Below are 10,052 nucleotides of genomic sequence, written 5' to 3' on the forward strand. Positions count from 1 at the left end.
GTCTCACCAGGGGGGGTACCCCAGTATTCAGTCCTTGATGAACCAAGTCTTCAATGATTGCGATGGTGTCATGTACAGGAACTTTGGTGAATAAGGAAACCACATCAAAACTGACAAGCAGGTCGTCTGGGGACAGGGAAATCCCCTTGATTGTCGATACCAGGTCAGTAGAGTTTAGTACCGCAGAGGTGGTTTTTCCAGTGAAAGGCCGCAGGATTTCAGACAAAAACGAGCCAGTTTGTAGGTGGGGGAGTTGATAGTAGAGACAATGGGACGAAGAGGTGTATCTTTTTTACGTATCTTTGGCAAGCCGTATAATCTTGGTGGCCTGGCTGCAGAAGGTTTCAACGAGAACTGTTTGGTTTGATCAATTAATACGGTTGAATCAGAAATGATTTTGTTGGTTTTAATGACGAGGCTGTTGGTGGGGTCTCTTTTTATTTTTATTTATTTTACCCCACCAACAGCCTCGTCATTATAACCAACAAAATTATGTATGATTCAACCGCATTAATTGATCAAACCAAACAGTTCTCGTTGAAACCTTCTGCAGCCAGGCCACCAAGATTATATGGCTTGCCAAAGATATATAAAGAAGATACACCTCTTCGTCCCATTATCTATACTATCAACTCCCCCACCTACAAACTGGCTCGTTTTTTGTCTGAAATCCTGCGGCCTTTCACTGGAAAAACCACCTCTGCGGTACTAAACTCTACTGACCTGGTATCGACAATTAAAGGGATTTCCCTGTCCCCAGACGACCTGCTTGTCAGTTTTGATGTGGTTTCCTTATTCACCAAAGTTCCTGTACCTGACACCATTGCAATCATTGAAGACTTGGTTCATCAAGGACTGAATACTGGGGTACCCCCCCTGGTGAGACACTGCTTAATAATACATACTTCACCTGGAATGGAACTTTCTACAAACAAACTGAGGGCACCCCAATGGGCTCCCCCCTATTTCCGATTGTAGCCAACGTTTTAATGGAGAAATTTGAGACTGACGCCATCCAGACTGCCACTCTACGCTCGACCTTATGGAAGAGGTACGTAGATGACACTTTTGTCATCTGGCCACATGGCCGGCCTGCTCTAGACCAATTCCTCGACCACATCAATTCCATACACCCAGCCATCAGATTCACCATGGAAGTCGAAAAAGATGGCAAGCTACCCTTTTTGGATGTCCTATTTAAAAGGAGACCTTATGGTTCAATGAGCCACTTTGTCTACAGGAAAGCCACCCATACGGATGCTTACCTAAAACCGGATTCCCACCACCATCCATCCCAGAAGAATTCCCTCATCAAGACTCTATACCATAGAGCCCAATGCATCTCCGACCAGGAACACATTGCCAGTAAACTCAAACACGTATGCCAAGCTCTTAAGGCTAATGGTTACTTCGACTACACAATCCGCAAAGCCATCACTCCAACCATCAAGAAGGATCCTGTTGAGGAGCCTTTCAAACCCATCACCTTACCCTACATTGCTGGGGTCACAAAAAAGATCTCCAAAATCCTGATTAAACACAAATCCAGGTCCGATTCAACACAGTACATAAAATCCGTGATCTGGTCCCGTCTGTAATATATGTGGTTCCAGACACACAGTACCCTGGCGTCTACAAATTAAGTTGCCTCTGTGGTAGCAGTTACATTGGAGAAACCAAACGACATGTCTCGGACCGCATCCGTGAACATAAAGCAGACTTGAAACACGCTAGGACAAACACCTCAGCCGTGGCAGATCACTGTTACAATTCAGTGGGCTCACATGATATTGACTTCTCCAAGACAGAGGTTCTCTGCAAGCCATCTGGCTACCATGAGAGATTCGTTCATGAGGCGATCCACATATACAAACACAGAGACAATTTCAACCGAGAAGATGGATTCTGGCTCAGCAATCATTGGAAGGACGTAATAAACCATTTCGGATCTTAACTGATTGTGTTCACGTTTACGGTGACTTTCAGACCGCAGTCCACTCACTGGCATTGACTATATATCTTGTATTCTCCGCAGGGAATGGATTCGTTGCTCTGCTGCAAGTCTCCTACCACCACTCTCCCATTGACATATTTCGTTGCTTTCTCTTAGTATCTTTCACGCGACGGTCAATGGTATAATGTATAGCGGATTGTATAATAATAAATAGTATAAATATTGTAATGTTTAATACAATGTACAAAGTAATATATAGTATCGTAATTGTAGAGTGAATATACAGCAGTGTGATATACAGTAGGGTGGGTAGAATAATACATAGTGTAATATTACAATGTATAGTCGAAGGTGTATAGTAATACAGTATATAATTAAATGTTGGGTTTGTCTATGGCAGTATATAGTACGGGGTAGACCCGTGTGATGTAAGAGAAAAAAGTTTAGCTGGAAGCATATTCTTCTTAGGTTTTTCGGTAAAGTCACGTAGAAAGTAAAATAAAATAAAAACAAAAATCACGACGTTTCGGAGGCAACACAAGTCTCCGTCATCAGGTGGGACCGTCACAGCCATCGCTTGTGTTGCCTCCGAAACGTCGTGATTTTTGTTTTTATTTTATTAACCTTATTCTCTCCGAGATTAGTGATAGGCTGGCTTTAAATAAGATCTGTTAGGAGTTCGGTGAGGACGCAGCAGCGGATGTGAGTGTGAAAGCGATGGGTATTACCTTGTTATCTCGGCATCTCTTGAGGAAGGCCAGCGTCTCGAGAAGCTGTGACTTCTTGTCTCTTTGTCTGTTAAAAACTCTAACAGATAGGTGGAATTCCTCCCCGTAGAGGGCATTAATTCTAGATTTGAAGCTTTCGTGACTGCAAGGAATCATCTTCTTAGGTTTTTTCGGTAAAGTCACGTAGAAAGTAAAATAAAATAAAAACAAAAATCACGACGTTTCGGAGGCAACACAAGTCTCCGTCATCAGGTGGGACCGTCACAGCCAGATTAGCTGTATCAAGTGAGGCAATGATTCAAGATGTAATCCCTTAAAAGCGTGTTGAGGGGGGAGGGAGAGGGAGGGGGGAGCTCATCAGACTATGGTAGCCAATGAAAGGAACGTATCGGGAGGGAGGGGGGGGGCGAGGCCAAAAGGGTGGGCGATGGACGTGGAAGCGCTTGTGCGCAAGCGGCCAATTACTGCACACGCCAACACAATGGAGCGATTGCGCGCAAGCGGCCAGTCACTGCACCCGCCAACACAATGGGTAGAGAGGAGGAGGGGAGGTCTAATACACATGATAGACAAAAGAACGAAAATGATGATGGGTACAAACTTAGGGGGAGCTCATCAGACTATGGTAGCCAATGAATGGAACGTATTGAGAGGGAGGGGGGGGGGCGGGGGGGGGGCGAGGCCAAAAGGGTGGGCGACGGACGTGGAAGCGATTGTGCGCAAGCGGCCAATTACTGCACACGCCAACTCAATGGAGAGAGAGGGGGAGGGGGGGTCTGATACACATGATAGACAAAAGAACGAAAATGCCCATGTTTATACCAATGCTGGCTGAACAATGAAGAGAGTACTGTTAAAATAACTGGGGATGTTAACACTCGGTAAAGTACAGTAAAATAGTGCCTGTCAGATAAGATGGTCCAAACATTTTTTGTGATTAAGTCTTTTTTGCGTGGTTGATAACATCTTTCCAATGATTACTAAGTTTGTACCCATCATCACGGTTGAAATTATGTCTGTGTTTGTATATTTGTATGGCTTCGTGTACAAACCTTTGATGGTAGCCGGGAGGTTTGCAGAGAACCTTGGTCTCGGAAAAGACAATTTCATGAGAGCCCACCGAGTTGTAGCAATGATCGGCCACGGCAGAAGAATCAGTTCTGCCGTGTTTCAGATCTGACTTGTGCTCGCGGACACGATCAGAAACATGACGTTTCGTTTCTCCAATGTAGCAATCACCACAAATGCAACTCAGTTTGTAGACTCCAGGATACTGTAAGTCAGGAACGACATCCTTCACAGATGGAATCAGATCACGGATTTTATGCACTGTACTGAATCGGACTTGGATCTTATGTTTGTTTAGAATTTTGGAGATCTTTTTGGTCACGCCAGCTATGTATGGTAACGTGATGGTTTTGGTCGGAGTTTCATGTGGCTGTTTCTGTGTGGTGGGAGAGACAGCTTGGCGGATAGTACGGTCAGAGTATCCGTTCATCCTGAGGGCCCGATGTACATGTCTTAATTCACCGGTCAGGTGGTGATTGTCAGAAATGCCATGTGCTCTGTGGTATAGCGTTTTGATGAGAGAGTTCTTTTGAGATGGGTGGTGGTGGGAATCCGGTTTCAAGTAGGAGTCTGTGTGGGTGGCTTTTCTGTAGACAGAATGTCCCAAGGAACCGTCAGGACTCCTCTCAAACAGAATATCCAAGAATGGTAGTTTACCGTCTTTCTCCACTTCCATGGTGAATCTGATGGATGGGTGTCTAGAATTGATGTGGTCCAAGAAGTGGTTCAATGCTGGGAGGCCATGTGGCCAGATGACGAAAGTGCCATCCACATATCTCTTCCACAGGGAAGGACGCAGGGTGGATGTCTGGATGGCGTCTGATTCAAACTTTTCCATGAATATGTTGGCTATAACTGGTGACAAAGGGGAGCCCATAGGGGTACCCTCATTCTGTTTGTAGAAGGTGCCATTCCAGGTAAAATAGGTGTTGGTGAGGCAATGCCTAAACAGCGCAGGTGCATCAGAATTCAATCCATGTTGGACTAAGTCCTCAATTATTGTTAGGGTGTCCGGTACTGGGACTTTGGTAAACAAAGATACTACATCAAAGCTGACGAGGATGTCATCAGGAGATAGTACCATGTCCTTAACCATAGAGACTAATTGGGTTCAGTTGAGTACTGCTGAAGAGGTCTTGCCTGTGAAAGGGAGCAGAGTATCTGATAGAAAACGGGCTAGTTTGTACGTAGGAGAGTTTATCGTCGACACAATGGGTCGTAGCGAGGTGCCTTCCTTATGGATTTTGGGAAGACCATAGAGTCTGGGAGGTCTTGCCGCCGATGGTTTTAGAGAGGGACGTTTGCTTGGTTCGATTAGGGAAGTCGAGCTCGTGATGATACTGTTGGTTTTTGTCGTTAGCCTTTTAGTGGGATCGTTTTTAATTTTGGAGTAACTCCCATCATTAAGAAGGTCCAGGATTTTGTTGTTGTATGAATCTTTATCCATGATGACCGTGGCATTGCCCTTGTCTGCCGAGAGGATGACTATATCATCTCTCTTTTTTAGGTCCGCGAGTTCAGAGCGTTCGTTTTTGCTGATGTTACTAGTGGGTTTCTTAGCATTCTTAAGAATAGTAGCTATTTCAGCTCTTGCTACATCCGCATCGATGTGTCCTATGCCTCTGAGGGCTACATCAATCTGGGAAATCATATCCTCTACTGGTATATATTTCGGGGTGACGGCGAAATTTAGTCCTTTGGCCAGTACCGTTTTTAGAGTGTCAGAAATTGGGATGTTACTCTGATTAATCACGGTCTTGTTAACATCCAGCTTTGCGATGTGTGGCTCTGGTTTCTTCTTAGATAGGAGGTTGAATTTAGAAATCAGGTTAGCTTTGCATTTGGCTGACAGTGAGTCAGCAGAAGCAGAAGTCATGTTATCAACGTGGTTCCAATCAGAAGGTGACATTTTTTGTGTTAACATTAAATGTGTTTGTAAGAGAGTCTTGTCTAAATTATCGAGTTCAGATCGGAGTAACCTTATTCTCTCCGAGATTAGTGATAGGCTGGCTTTAAATAAGATCTGTTAGGAGTTCGGTGAGGACGCAGCAGCGGATGTGAGTGTGAAAGCGATGGGTATTACCTTGTTATCTCGGCATCTCTTGAGGAAGGCCAGCGTCTCGAGAAGCTGTGACTTCTTGTCTCTTTGTCTGTTAAAAACTCTAACAGATAGGTGGAATTCCTCCCCGTAGAGGGCATTAATTCTAGATTTGAAGCTTTCGTGACTGCAAGGAATCATCTTCTTAGGTTTTTTCGGTAAAGTCACGTAGAAAGTAAAATAAAATAAAAACAAAAATCACGACGTTTCGGAGGCAACACAAGTCTCCGTCATCAGGTGGGACCGTCACAGCCAGATTAGCTGTATCAAGTGAGGCAATGATTCAAGATGTAATCCCTTAAAAGCGTGTTGAGGGGGGAGGGAGAGGGAGGGGGGAGCTCATCAGACTATGGTAGCCAATGAAAGGAACGTATCGGGAGGGAGGGGGGGGCGAGGCCAAAAGGGTGGGCGATGGACGTGGAAGCGCTTGTGCGCAAGCGGCCAATTACTGCACACGCCAACACAATGGAGCGATTGCGCGCAAGCGGCCAGCCACTGCACCCGCCAACACAATGGGTAGAGAGGAGGAGGGGAGGTCTAATACACATGATAGACAAAAGAACGAAAATGATGATGGGTACAAACTTAGGGGGAGCTCATCAGACTATGGTAGCCAATGAATGGAACGTATCGAGAGGGAGGGGGGGGGGGGGGCGGGGGGGGGGCGAGGCCAAAAGGGTGGGCGACGGACGTGGAAGCGATTGTGCGCAAGCGGCCAATTACTGCACACGCCAACTCAATGGAGAGAGAGGGGGAGGGGGGGTCTGATACACATGATAGACAAAAGAACGAAAATGCCCATGTTTATACCAATGCTGGCTGAACAATGAAGAGAGTACTGTTAAAATAACTGGGGATGTTAACACTCGGTAAAGTACAGTAAAATAGTGCCTGTCAGATAAAATGGTCCAAAATTTTTTTGTGATTAAGTCTTTTTTGCGTGGTTGATAACATCTTTCCAATGATTACTAAGTTTGTACCCATCATCACGGTTGAAATTATGTCTGTGTTTGTATATTTGTATGGCTTCGTGTACAAACCTTTGATGGTAGCCGGGAGGTTTGCAGAGAACCTTGGTCTCGGAAAAGACAATTTCATGAGAGCCCACCGAGTTATAGCAATGATCGGCCATGGCAGAAGAATCAGTTCTGCCGTGTTTCAGATCTGACTTGTGCTCGCGGACACGATCAGAAACATGACGTTTCGTTTCTCCAATGTAGCAATCACCACAAATGCAACTCAGTTTGTAGACTCCAGGATACTGTAAGTCAGGAACGACATCCTTCACAGATGGAATCAGATCACGGATTTTATGCACTGTACTGAATCGGACTTGGATCTTATGTTTGTTTAGAATTTTGGAGATCTTTTTGGTCACGCCAGCTATGTATGGTAACGTGATGGTTTTGGTCGGAGTTTCATGTGGCTGTTTCTGTGTGGTGGGAGAGACAGCTTGGCGGATAGTACGGTCAGAGTATCCGTTCATCCTGAGGGCCCGATGTACATGTCTTAATTCACCGGTCAGGTGGTGATTGTCAGAAATGCCATGTGCTCTGTGGTATAGCGTTTTGATGAGAGAGTTCTTTTGAGATGGGTGGTGGTGGGAATCCGGTTTCAAGTAGGAGTCTGTGTGGGTGGCTTTTCTGTAGACAGAATGTCCCAAGGAACCGTCAGGACTCCTCTCAAACAGAATATCCAAGAATGGTAGTTTACCGTCTTTCTCCACTTCCATGGTGAATCTGATGGATGGGTGTCTAGAATTGATGTGGTCCAAGAAGTGGTTCAATGCTGGGAGGCCATGTGGCCAGATGACGAAAGTGTCATCCACATATCTCTTCCACAGGGAAGGACGCAGGGTGGATGTCTGGATGGCGTCTGATTCAAACTTTTCCATGAATATGTTGGCTATAACTGGTGACAAAGGGGAGCCCATAGGGGTACCCTCATTCTGTTTGTAGAAGGTGCCATTCCAGGTAAAATAGGTGTTGGTGAGGCAATGCCTAAACAGCGCAGGTGCATCAGAATTCAATCCATGTTGGACTAAGTCCTCAATTATTGTTAGGGTGTCCGGTACTGGGACTTTGGTAAACAAAGATACTACATCAAAGCTGACGAGGATGTCATCAGGAGATAGTACCATGTCCTTAACCATAGAGACTAATTGGGTTGAGTTGAGTACTGCTGAAGAGGTCTTGCCTGTGAAAGGGAGCAGAGTATCTGATAGAAAGCGGGCTAGTTTGTACGTAGGAGAGTTTATCGTCGACACAATGGGTCGTAGCGAGGTGCCTTCCTTATGGATTTTGGGAAGACCATAGAGTCTGGGAGGTCTTGCCGCCGATGGTTTTAGAGAGGGACGTTTGCTTGGTTCGATTAGGGAAGTCGAACTCGTGATGATACTGTTGGTTTTTGTCGTTAGCCTTTTAGTGGGATCGTTTTTAATTTTGGAGTAACTCCCATCATTAAGAAGGTCCAGGATTTTGTTGTTGTATGAATCTTTATCCATGATGACCGTGGCATTGCCCTTGTCTGCCGAGAGGATGACTATATCATCTCTCTTTTTTAGGTCCGCGAGTTCAGAGCGTTCGTTTTTGCTGATGTTACTAGTGGGTTTCTTAGCATTCTTAAGAATAGTAGCTATTTCAGCTCTTGCTACATCCGCATGGATGTGTCCTATGCCTCTGAGGGCTACATCAATCTGGGAAATCATATCCTCTACTGGTATATATTTCGGGGTGACGGCGAAATTTAGTCCTTTGGCCAGTACCGTTTTTAGAGTGTCAGAAATTGGGATGTTACTCTGATTAATCACGGTCTTGTTAACATCCAGCTTTGCGATGTGTGGCTCTGGTTTCTTCTTAGATAGGAGGTTGAATTTAGAAATCAGGTTAGCTTTGCATTTGGCTGACAGTGAGTCAGCAGAAGCAGAAGTCATGTTATCAACGTGGTTCCAATCAGAAGGTGACATTTTTTGTGTTAACATTAAATGTGTTTGTAAGAGAGTCTTGTCTAAATTATCGAGTTCAGATCGGAGTAACCTTATTCTCTCCGAGATTAGTGATAGGCTGGCTTTAAATAAGATCTGTTAGGAGTTCGGTGAGGACGCAGCAGCGGATGTGAGTGTGAAAGCGATGGGTATTACCTTGTTATCTCGGCATCTCTTGAGGAAGGCCAGCGTCTCGAGAAGCTGTGACTTCTTGTCTCTTTGTCTGTTAAAAACTCTAACAGATAGGTGGAATTCCTCCCCGTAGAGGGCATTAATTCTAGATTTGAAGCTTTCGTGACTGCAAGGAATCATCTTCTTAGGTTTTTTCGGTAAAGTCACGTAGAAAGTAAAATAAAATAAAAACAAAAATCACGACGTTTCGGAGGCAACACAAGCGATGGCTGTGACGGTCCCACCTGATGACGGAGACTTGTGTTGCCTCCGAAACGTCGTGATTTTTGTTTTTATTTTATTTTACTTTCTACGTGACTTTACCGAAAAAACCTAAGAAGATGATTCCTTGCAGTCACGAAAGCTTCAAATCTAGAATTAATGCCCTCTACGGGGAGGAATTCCACCTATCTGTTAGAGTTTTTAACAGACAAAGAGACAAGAAGTCACAGCTTCTCGAGACGCTGGCCTTCCTCAAGAGATGCCGAGATAACAAGGTAATACCCATCGCTTTCACACTCACATCCGCTGCTGTGTCCTCACCGAACTCCTAACAGATCTTATTTAAAGCCAGCCTATCACTAATCTCGGAGAGAATAAGGTTACTCCGATCTGAACTCGATAATTTAGACAAGACTCTCTTACAAACACATTTAATGTTAACACAAAAAATGTCACCTTCTGATTGGAACCACGTTGATAACATGACTTCTGCTTCTGCTGACTCACTGTCAGCCAAATGCAAAGCTAACCTGATTTCTAAATTCAACCTCCTATCTAAGAAGAAACCAGAGCCACACATCGCAAAGCTGGATGTTAACAAGACCGTGATTAATCAGAGTAACATCCCAATTTCTGACACTCTAAAAACGGTACTGGCCAAAGGACTAAATTTCGCCGTCACCCCTAAATATATACCAGTAGAGGATATGATTTCCCAGATTGATGTAGCCCTCAGAGGCATAGGACACATCCATGCGGATGTAGCAAGAGCTGAAATAGCTACTATTCTTAAGAATGCTAAGAAACCCACTAGTAACATCAGCAAAA

The sequence above is a fragment of the Lampetra planeri genome, chromosome 21, assembly GCF_965212315.1.
Source record: "Lampetra planeri chromosome 21, kcLamPlan1.2.h2, whole genome shotgun sequence".
NCBI classification, from domain to species: Eukaryota; Metazoa; Chordata; class Hyperoartia; order Petromyzontiformes; family Petromyzontidae; genus Lampetra; species Lampetra planeri.